Source organism: Ranitomeya variabilis, chromosome 3, assembly GCF_051348905.1.
Source record: "Ranitomeya variabilis isolate aRanVar5 chromosome 3, aRanVar5.hap1, whole genome shotgun sequence".
Lineage (NCBI taxonomy): Eukaryota > Metazoa > Chordata > Amphibia > Anura > Dendrobatidae > Ranitomeya > Ranitomeya variabilis.
In genome coordinates, this window is record NC_135234.1 from 463,517,998 (window position 1) to 463,529,210 (window position 11,213).

The 11,213-nt window shown below is 41.8% G+C and overlaps 1 protein-coding gene across 3 annotated transcripts in view; it reads right to left on the reverse strand.

Annotated features, from left to right (window-relative positions):
• Positions 1–6,717, reverse strand: part of LOC143816366 (interleukin-1 receptor type 1-like) — a 104,007-nt gene extending 97,290 nt beyond the window's left edge. For all 3 annotated transcript variants that reach the window (XM_077296621.1, XM_077296622.1, XM_077296623.1), the window contains exon 1: positions 6,581–6,717. The gene's annotated coding sequence lies outside the window, so the exon portion shown is untranslated. The remainder of the gene's footprint in view (positions 1–6,580) is intronic.
• Between the last annotated feature and the right edge of the window lie 4,496 nt (positions 6,718–11,213).

An 11,213-nucleotide genomic window follows, 5' to 3' on the forward strand; every position in this document is an offset into this window, starting at 1 on the left:
AAGTCATTTAGCAGATTGGCTTTTTCCTCATCCTCATCCACCATTTCACCCAGACTATTTTTAAGGGGGCCAACACTGTCATTTTTTAGTTTCTTACTATTTATGTAGTTAAAGAATATTTTGGGGTTATTTTTGCTCTCTCTAGCAATGAGTCTCTCTGTCTCAATCTTTGCTGCCTTGATTTGCTTTTTACAGAATTTATTTAATTTTCTGTATTTATTTAATGCCTCATCACTACCTACTTCCTTTAATTCTCTAAATGCTTTCTTTTTGTTCCTTATTGCGCCCCTAACAGCTCTATTTAGCCATATTGGTTTCCTCCTATTTCTAGTATGTTTATTCCCATACGGTATATACTGTGCACAGGTCCTATCCAGGATGCTAATAAACGTCTCCCATTTTCTTTGTGTATTTTTGTGTCTCAGGATATCGTCCCAGTTAATTGCACCAAGATCCTCTCTCATCCGTTGGAAATTTGCCCTCCTGAAGTTTAGTGTCCTTGTCACCCCCCTACTACCCATCTTATTAAAGGTTACATGAAAACTTATTATTTTATGATCACTATTCCCCAAGTGACCCCCAACCCTTATATTTGATATGCGGTCTGGCCTGTTGGTTAATATTAGATCTAGCAGTGCCCCCCTCCTTGTTGGGTCCTGAACCAGCTGTGAAAGGTAATTGTCTCTCATAGTTGTCAAAAACCGATTACCTTTGCTGGAATTAGGTTTTTTTAGTCATCGCAACATTACAATAAAACGCAATAACAGGCCATCCAGACATCTTAACTAACGCTGTCATGTTGGACGCTATTCACACGAGGGCGTCCGACAGACAGCGGTAATTCCCACATTCGTCCACTATACTTTCTGTGGCGCCGGCTAGACTTTATCCAGGTTGTCCGGGGTTAATCTAGCTGGTAATCGGGTTGGAGGCTGGGTCACGCCGTGGCCTTTAAATAGTCATTCTGGACTTTGGGCATCGCCGATTATAGCTTGTGTCTTGTGCCTGGTGATCTCGGTCTGGAGTGGTGGTCTAGGAGAAGAAATATTGTATCTGGTGGTCTATTATCCTTTGTCATATTTCTCCTTCCTAAATTTGTATTTGTTTTGCCCTGTGCACATTTTAGTGTTTTCCTGTGTGTCTGCGGCGTGGTGCGTTTTTAGTTTTCCCTGTCTGTGCTTTCTGTAGGGGTTGGTGTGTGGTCTAATCACTGGGTGGCGGGTGGAGGTTTCAGCATAGGACTGAAACAGGAGTCAGGGTCAGGCCTGGCGGCCCAGACAAGCACGCCATCAGTGTAAATTCTGGGAGAGGGACAGACAGGGTTTTCCCTAGTCTGAGGGATATCGCAGGGGTCCGGGTAATCAGCTGTAATCTACCCAGTACCCGCATCACAAACGCAAAATGGTATCGTTAAAAATGTCAGCTCGGTGCACAAAAAATAAGCCTTCACCCAGCTCCAGATCCCGAAAAATACAGACGCTACGGGCCTCGGAAAATGGCATCTTTTTTTTATCAAGCTTTGGAATTTTGTTTTCACCACTTACCGTAAATAAAAAACCTACACTTGTTTGGTATCTTCAAACTGACCTGGAGAATCATAATGGCAGGTCAGTTATAGCATTTACTGAACATGGTTAAAAAAAAACTATTGTGGAATTAATTTCACCACACTAGGATTTTTTTTCTGGTTTTCCAGTACATTATATGTTAAAATTAATGATGTCGTTTAAAAGTACAACTCCTCTCGCAAGCAACAAGCCCTCACATGGTCAAATTGACGGACAAATAAAAAAAATTATGGCTCTGGGAAGAAGGGGAGCGAAAAACGAAAATGAAAAAATGGAAAATGGCCCAGGAGTAAAGGGGCTAAAAATTACAAAAATAAAAATAGGCTGATGCAACAGTTTGGGCACCCTGCATGGTTAGTACATAGTAGCACCTTTTGAAAGTATTACAACTTGTAAACAAGTGTCTTTCAATTCTTGTTTGAGGGATTTTCATCCATTCTTTCTTGGAAAATTCCAGTTCTGTGAGATTACTGTGTCGTCTTGCATGCACTGCTATTTGAAGTCTATCCACATATTTTCAATGATGTTCAGATCAGGGGACTGTGAGGGCCATGGTAAAACCTTCAGCTTGTGTCTTTTGAGGTAGTCTATTGTGGATTTTGATGTGTGTTTATTATCATTATCCATTTGTAGAATCCATCTTCTTTTCAACTTCAGTTTTTTACAGATGGTGTTATATTTGCATCAAGAATTTGCTGAATTTTCATTGAATCCATTCTTCCCTCTACCCGTGAAATGTTCCTGTGCCATTGTTTGCAATACAACCCCAAAGCATGATTGATCCACCCCATGCTTAATGATTGGCAAGATGTTCTTTTCAAAGAGTTCTATTTCATCAGTCCACAGAACTTGTTTCTAAAATGCATCAGGCTTGTTCAGATGTTCTTTTGAATACTTCTGATGCTGAATTTTATGGTGAGTGGGCAAGGGAGGTTTTCTTCTAATGACTTTTTCATGAAGACCATATTTGTGCAGGTGTCTCTGAACAGTAGAACAATCTACCATAACTCCCGAGTCTGCTAAATCTTTCTGAAGGACTTTTGCCGTCAAGCGGGGGTTCTGATTTGCTTCTGTAACAAGCCTTACGAGCAGCTCTCACTGAAATTTTGCTTGGTCTTCTAGACCTTATCTTGACCTCCACTGTTCCTGTTAACTGCCATTTCTTAATTACATTTTGAACTGAGGAAAGGGCAACTTGAAAATGAAAACGCTTTGCTACCTTCTCCTGCTTTGTGGGCCTCCACCATTTTCATTTTCAGAGTGCTAGGCAGCTGCTTAGAAGATCCCATGACTAGTGTTTTTAGGCACAAGGTTAGAGGAGGCTGGGTTTTATAAACATGGGAAATTTGCATTACCTGGCCTTTACTAACGATGATAGTCAACAAGTATAACACAACGGAGGGCAGGCTACTTAAAGCGAACCTGTCACCCCCAAAATCGATGGTGAGGGAAGCTCACCGGCATCAGGGGCTTATCTACAGCATTCTGTAATGCTGTAGATAAGCCGCTGATGTTACCTGAAAGAGGAGAAAAAGACGTTAGATTATACTCACCCAGGGGCGCTTCCGCTCCGATGGGCGTCTCAGGTCCGGTACAGCGCCTCCCATCTTCATTCCATGACGCCCTCTTCTGGTCTTCACGCCGCTGCTTCGGCGCAAGCGTACATTGTCTGCCCTGTTGAGGGCAGAGCAAAGTACTGCAGTGCGCAGGCGCCAGTTAGGTCAGAGAGGCCCAGTGCCTGCGCACTGCAGTACTTTGCTCTGCCCTCAACAGGGCAGACAAAGTACGCCTGCGCCGAAGTCGCGGCGTGGAGACCAGAAGAGGATGTCATGGAATGAAGATAGGAGGCGCCGGAGCAGACCTGAGACACCCATTTGACCACGGACCGCAGCGGGACCGCCCAGGTGAGTATATTATAACCTCTTTTTCTCCTCTTTCAGGTAACATCGGCGGCTTATCTACAGCATTACAGAATGCTGTAGATAAGCCCCTGATGACGGTGAGCTTACCTCACCATCGATTTTGGGGGTGACAGGTTCCCTTTAAGTTCTGAAACCTTGGTCAAAATAATCTGAGCACACAAATCTCCAAGTGTGCCCAAACTTTTGCATTGTCCCATTTTCCTTTTTGCAACCTTTAAAATGAAAAAATGTCAATATATATGTTTTTGCCTAAAATACAAATGGGACATATATAACTTATTATATATTATACATACAGTTTGTGTGTGTTATGTATATGTATATGTATATATATATATATATATATATATATATATATATATATATATATATATATATATATATACACACACTATACAGACACACACAGTGGCAAGGAAAAGTTTGGGTACCCCTGGACAAGATTACTGTTATTGTGAACAATTAACCCCTTTATGACCTCGAACGGGATGGTAAATCCAAGGTCAGAACCCCCGCTTTGATGCGGGCTCCGGCGGTGAGCCCGCATCAAAGCCGGGACATGTCAGCTGTTTTGTACAGCTGACATGTGCCCGCAATAGCGACGGGTGGAATCGCGATCGACCCGCCGCTATTAACTAGTTAAATGCCGCTGTCAAACGCTGACGGCTTTTAACCGGTGCTTCCGGGCATCGGGGCCGGAAATCAGCGCATCGCCGACCCCTGTCACATGATCGGGGGTCAGCGATGCTTCTGCACAGTAACCATAGAGGTCCTTGAGACCTCTATGGTTACTGATGCCTGATTGCTATGAGCGCCACCCTGTGGTCGGCGCTCATAGCAATGCAGGAATTCAGCTACATAGGAGCAATCTGATGATCGCTCCCATGTGGCTGGGCTGATCGAGTTGTGCCAGCTTCTAGCCCCCCATGGAGGCTATTGAAGCATGGCAAAAGTAAAAAAAAAAAAGTTAAAAAAGATGTGAAAAAAATTAAAAAAATATAAAAGTTTAAATCACCCCCCTTTCGCCCCATTCAAAATAAATCAATTAAAAAAAAAAATCAAACCTACACATATTTAGTATCGCCGAGTTTAGAATCGCCTGATCTATCAAAAAAAAGGATTAACCTGATCGCTAAATGGCGTAGAGAGAAAAAAAATTCAAAATGCCAGAATAACGGGTTTTTTTGGTCACCGCAACATTGCAATAAAATGCAATAACGGGAGATCAAAAGAACGTATCTGCACAATAGTGGTATCAATGAAAAAGTCAGCTCGACACACAAAAAATAGCCCTCAACCGACCCCAGATCACGAAAAATTGAGACGCTACGGGTATCAGAAAATGGCACAATTTTTTTTGGGCAAAGTTTGGAATGTTTTTTCACCACTTAGTTAAAAGAGAACCTAGACATGTTTGGTGTCTATAAACTTGTAATGACCTGGAGAATCATAATGGCAGGTCAGTTTTAGCATTTCCTGAACCTAGTGAAAAAGCCAAACAAAAAACTAGTGTGGGATTGCACTTTTTTGCAATTTCACCACACTTGGAATTTTTTTCCCGTTTTCTAGTACACGACATGGTAAAACCAATGATGTCGTTCAAAAGTACAACTCGTTTTGCAAAAAATAAGCCCTCACATGGCCATATTGACGGAAAAATAAAAAAGTTATGGCTCTGGGAAGGAGGGGAGCGAAAAACGAACACAGAAAAATGGAAAATCACAAGGTCGTGAAGGGGTTAAGGGGAATCTGTCACCCCCTGCGATGCTTTTCAGCTATTAAAAGGTGACAGAATTGTTAAACTAGTCTTACCTGTATGCCTGGTAGCTGCTGTCTTGTTGCTGAGAAATAGACTTTTAATCTTTTATGTTAATTAGTTCTTCCAGGCATACAGGTAAGACTAGTTTAACAATAATAACAGTAACATTGACAAGGGGTGCCCAAAAGTTTACATGCCACTGTGTATACATACATACATACACAAACTGTATATATTTTGCATTAACTATACATATACACACACACACGTATAGCTCTGCATCTAGAGTACTGAATGTGGACACAAAACTATGGGCCAAACTCATTAATTCATTTGCACTTTTTTTTTCTCTAGTTTTTGGTATTTTTAACCTGTGTTTCATTTGCACCTAATTCCTTTCATTTGTATCTTTTTAAAATATATCTTATATATATTTGCCTGTATTTTTTTAAATGTTTACCACTGCGGGAAGGGTTAGGATATCCAGATGTTTTCATCTGATTCATCAATTATGATGACTTTTTCATAAGTTGCTAAATTCTGTACACATATACCCCACTTTCCACACCAACATTCCCCCTTCAACTCCCGGAATGATTTTATGCACGGTTGGAAATTTTGCCCAATTTTTGTAAAATTTTTTGTGGAAATTGCAACTTTTTTCTTTACATAGCCGCGATAATGCATGTTAGTCAAAAATAACAAGAATGCTTGATTTAGCACAAAATTCATAAAACACGTGCTCTATTTAAAACTTGACACACACAAAAAATCTACGAATATCACAGGTAAAAAAAAGTGATTTTGCCCAATGTGCATACTCCTCACTGTTGTAATTTGCACAGTACACCCACCTGCATATTGAGCTCACCATGTTTTAGTGGAAATACTCAAATTTGCCAAATTTATGAAGATCCGTTTTATTTTGATCTGTCCATGTATGGGATAATCATAAAGCATATATCAAGAAGAACTACAGTCGACGCTCAATCACATTAGCTAAGCGCTTTCTATAGACAGAAGAATAAAGCGCAAAGCTGTAAACAGTATATATTGTCATGTAGATATAACTGTGTCATATATTACATGGCTCCAACACTTGACGGTCGCTGTTCCATGGGTGTCACATCCTATAGTTGCCAGCTGGGATGATCCCACAGTGCCCAGTGTGCCAGGCATACCCTACACCATGACCTCCATAGGAAAGACTGGAAAAGTGACTTCTGATCCCAGACTGAGCCTGTGTCCTGCTCACAGCGAGAGGCAGCATTGCACAACCATTGACAGACACTGGTGTTTTATGACAGCTATGGAAAGAAGAAGAAAGGTACCTGCTGTATATGTGGGTGATGTGTGCCCTGTGTGGGCAGCAGCCAGCCCTGGCACTGCTAGAAGTCCCAGCCAGGGTGTCTCAATGCCCCTTCCCATCTAGCACGTTGTCTGTACGGTGGGCAGAGATCCTTTCCTTCCTGCAGGGGAGGAGGAGACATTGCAGATTTCGACATCCCAGAACAAGTTTGTACAGTTTATTTCCCAGCAGTTCAGCTCTTGAAGTCTGTGCAGCTGCCAATAGTTTCCCTGAGTTCTTTAACTCTTTCCTTTCCTTTAAATTCCACAGTTCATATCCTGACGAATGAAAATTAACTACAAGAATTATAGCAGAATCTGAAGGAAATTGCAGAAATTGTATATATATATATATTTAGTTATTTATTTTTATTTTTTTTTAAATATATATACTTTATCACAGCATGCCAATGTTTGCACTATACATTACAGTTAGGCAAAGTTCACACTAGGCGTTTTTGCTGCGTTTTTTTAATGATTTTTTTCATGCTAATTTTTAGCTGCAGTTTACAGTACCAGCTATGTGTGAGATTTCAGAAATCTCATGCACACAGCTTTTTTTTTTTTTAGTCATCAGTATTTTGTGCTTTGCATGGTTTTTTGACATCGAGCATGTCACTTCTTTCAGCATTTTTTCTGAGTTTATTTAGCGTTTTTCACCCATTGACTTGAATGGGTGGTGAAAAAACCCACCAAAAAAGCAGGTATCATTTTTTGTAGCGTGCCAAAACCTCATTCTTTGGAATAAGACTTTTTTTTTTCAATACTGAACTTTATCAGCATGCACAAGAGGCAAATCTAGCATGCCAAAACCACCGCACAAAATGCATCGAAAACGCAATGAAAAGCACAAGAAAAAACAACGAAAACATGCAATATTTCTGCAGCTTCTTTCCTGCTAAGAGATCAGGTTTTGCTGCAGAAAAAAACCCAGTGTGACCTTAGCCTAATATAGTAACTACACCATGTGGGCAAACGTATTGGGACGCCCTTTTTTTAAGGTGCTTCTTTCAAGATTTTATGTAGTTAAAATTGCAAGTGTTTGTAAAAGCAATCGACTTAGCAATTTACTTCTTATTGAAAAATGTTTCAGTTTTAGGCCGGCGTCACACTGGCGAGTTTTACGGACGTATGAGCACAGAAAATACACCCGTAAAATACGCATAACACACGGCCCAATGATTCTCTATGGCCCAGCTCCTATCAGCCGTATTTTACTGATCCGTATTATACGGTCTTCTACGGCCGTACAAAATCGCAGCATGCTGCGTTTGTCACCGTAATGCGCAAAAAAATCGCCAATGAAAGTCTATGGGGGCGAGAAAAATATGGATTACACACGGACCAGCAGTGTGACTTGCGAGAAATACGCAGCGGTGTTCTATAGAAAAGCCGGCAATTCAATTGCCAGCTTTTCATTTCTCCTTCACAAACCCGACATTATATGAGACATGGTTTACATACAGTAAACCATCTCATATCCCTTTTTTTTTGCATATTCCACACTACTAATGTTAGTAGTGTGTATGTGCAAAATTTGGGCGCTGTAGCTTGTAAAATAAAGGGTTAAATGGCGGAAAAAATTGGCGTGGGCTCCCGCGCAATTTTCTCCGCCAGAGTGGTAAAGCCAGTGACTGAGGGCAGATATTAATAGCCTAGAGAGGGTCCATGGTTATTGGCCCCCCCCTGGCTAAAAATATCTTCCCCCAGCCACCCCAGAAAGGCACATCTGGAAGATGCACCTATTCTGGCACTTGGCCTCTCTCTTCCCACTCCCGTGTAGTGGTGGGATATGGGGTAATGAAGGGTTAATGTCACCTTGCTATTGTAAGGTGACATTAAGCCAGATTAATAATGGAGAGGCGTCAATTATGACACCTATCCATTATTAATCAAATAGTACGAAATAGTTAATAAAACACACACACATAATTACAAAGTCCTTTAATGAAATAAAGACACATGTTGTTGTAATATTTTATTAGACTCTTAATCCACCTGAAGACCCTTGTCACCTGAAACAAAGTTTCAAAAAAACAAACAACAATATTCCATACCTTCCGTCGTTCTGTCCCACGTTGTAAATCCATCTGAAAGGGTTAACTAATTTTACAAGCAGAAGCCTGTTAATGCAGCCGCTTCTGCCTGTAAAAACCCGGGGAATGAATGGGAAGCAGGGTAACCTGTAGTTACCTTGAGTTGCGGTGATGCGCCCTCTGCTGGATGTCCTCATGAACTGGAGCCTTGGAATTTTTCCCACGCTCGAGTTCCGCCGTTCTTCGAGAGAAGGAAAAAAACCAGACCAATGACTAGCAAGTCCAGTGGGGGGGAGATTGTTACACTTTACTGCAGAGTGGTTGGAAATTACAAATAGTGTTTGCATACAAAACACTATAACCCAGGTACTTAAACTCGAGTTTATTCATACCCCACGGGATAAATTTAAGCTAACCCCCTTACGGTCTTCTCCCTCTGAACAATCTGCTTTAGAAGACGAAGTGACGACTCTTTGTTCTAAAAATGTTCTGATAGAGGTCCCACACTCTGAAAGAGGAAAGGGGTTTTACTCTCCCCTATTCTTGATTCAAAAACCTGACAAAACTTATAGGACTATTATAAATCTTAGAGGTCTTAATAGATTTTTGGTCAAGCATACTTTCAAAATGGAGTCCATCAACTCAACAATAAAAATGCTTTTTCACAACTGTTTCATGGTAGTAGTGGACTTAAAAGATGCCTATTATCATGTACCCATTCATGCGGATTTCCAACAATACCTAAGGGTAGCGGTATTAATGGGGGGAACGATTAGACATTTTCAGTACAGAGTACTTCCCTTTGGCATAACTTCGGCCCCTAGAGTATTTACAAAAATAATTGCTGAAGTCATGACACATTTAAGGGAATCAAATATCCTTATAATTCCCTATTGTATATACTCGAGTATAAGCCGACCCGAGTATAAGCCGACCCCCCTAATTTTGCCTAAAAAAACTGGGAAAACTTATTGACTCGAGTATAAGCCTAGGATGGAAAATGCAGCAGCTACCGGTGAATTTCAAAAATAAAAATAAATGCACCATACCGTTCATTATGGCCCCATAGCTGTGCCATATAGTGCTCTGCACGGTTCATTATTGCCCCATAGCTGTACCATATAGTGCTCTGCACCGTTCATTATTGCCCCATAGCTGTACAATAGAAAGCTGTGCCATATAGTGCTCTGCACCGTTCATTATTGCCCCATAGCTGTGCCATATAGTGCTCTGCACCGTTCATTATTGCCCCATAGCTGTGCCATATAGTGCTCTGCACCGTTCATAATTGCCCCATAGCTGTGCCATATAGTGCTCTGCACCATTCATTATTGCCCCATAGCTGTACAATAGAAAGCTGTGCCATATAGTGCTCTGCACCGTTCATTATTGCCCCATAGCTGTGCCATATAGTGCTCTGCACCGTTCATAATTGCCCCATAGCTGTACCATATAGTGCTCTGCACCGTTCATAATTGCCCCATAGCTGTGCCATATAGTGCTCTGCACCTTTCATTATTGCCCCATAGCTGTACAATAGAAAGCTGTGCCATATAGTGCTCTGCACCGTTCATTATTGCCCCATAGCTGTGCCATATAGTGCTCTGCACCGTTCATAATTGCCCCATAGCTGTGCCATATAGTGCTCTGCACCGTTCATAATTGCCCCATAGCTGTGCCATATAGTGCTCTGCAGCATTCATTATTGCCCCATAGCTGTGCCATAGAGTGCTCTGCACCGTTTATTATTGCCCCATAGCTGTGCCATATAGAGCTCTGCACCGTTCATTATTGCCCCATAGCTGTGCCATATAGTACTCTGCACCGTTCATAATTGCCCCATAGCTGTGCCATATAGTGCTCTACACCATTCATTATTGCCCCATAGCTGTCCCATATAGTGCTCTGCACCGTTCATAATTGCCCCATAGCTGTGCCATATAGTGCTCTACACCATTCATTATTGCCCCATAGCTGTCCCATATAGTGCTCTGCACCGTTCATTATTGCCCCATAGCTGTGCCATATAGTGCTCTGCACCGTTCATTATTGCCCCAAAGCTGTCCCATATAGTGCTCTGCACCGTTCATTATTGCCCCATAGCTGTGCCATATAGTGCTCTGCACCGTTCCTAATTGCCCCATAGCTGTGCCATATAGTGCTCTGCACCGTTCATAATTGCCCCATAGCTGTGCCATATAGTGCTCTACACCATTCATTATTGCCCCATAGCTGTACAATAGAAAGCTGTGCCATATAGTGCTCTGCACCATTCATTATTGCCCCATAGCTAGTGTTGAGCGATACCGTCCGATACTTGAAAGTATCGGTATCGGAAAGTATCGGCCGATACCGGCAAAGTATCGGATCTAATCCGATACCGATACCCGATACCAATACAAGTCAATGGGACTCAAGTATCGGACGGTATCCCTCATGGTTCCCAGGGTCTGAAGGAGAGGAAACTCTCCTTCAGGCCCTGGGATCCATATTAATGTGTAAAAGAAAGAATTAAAATAAAAAATATTGCTATACTCACCTCTCCGACGCAGCCTGGACCTCACCGAGGGAACCGGCAGCG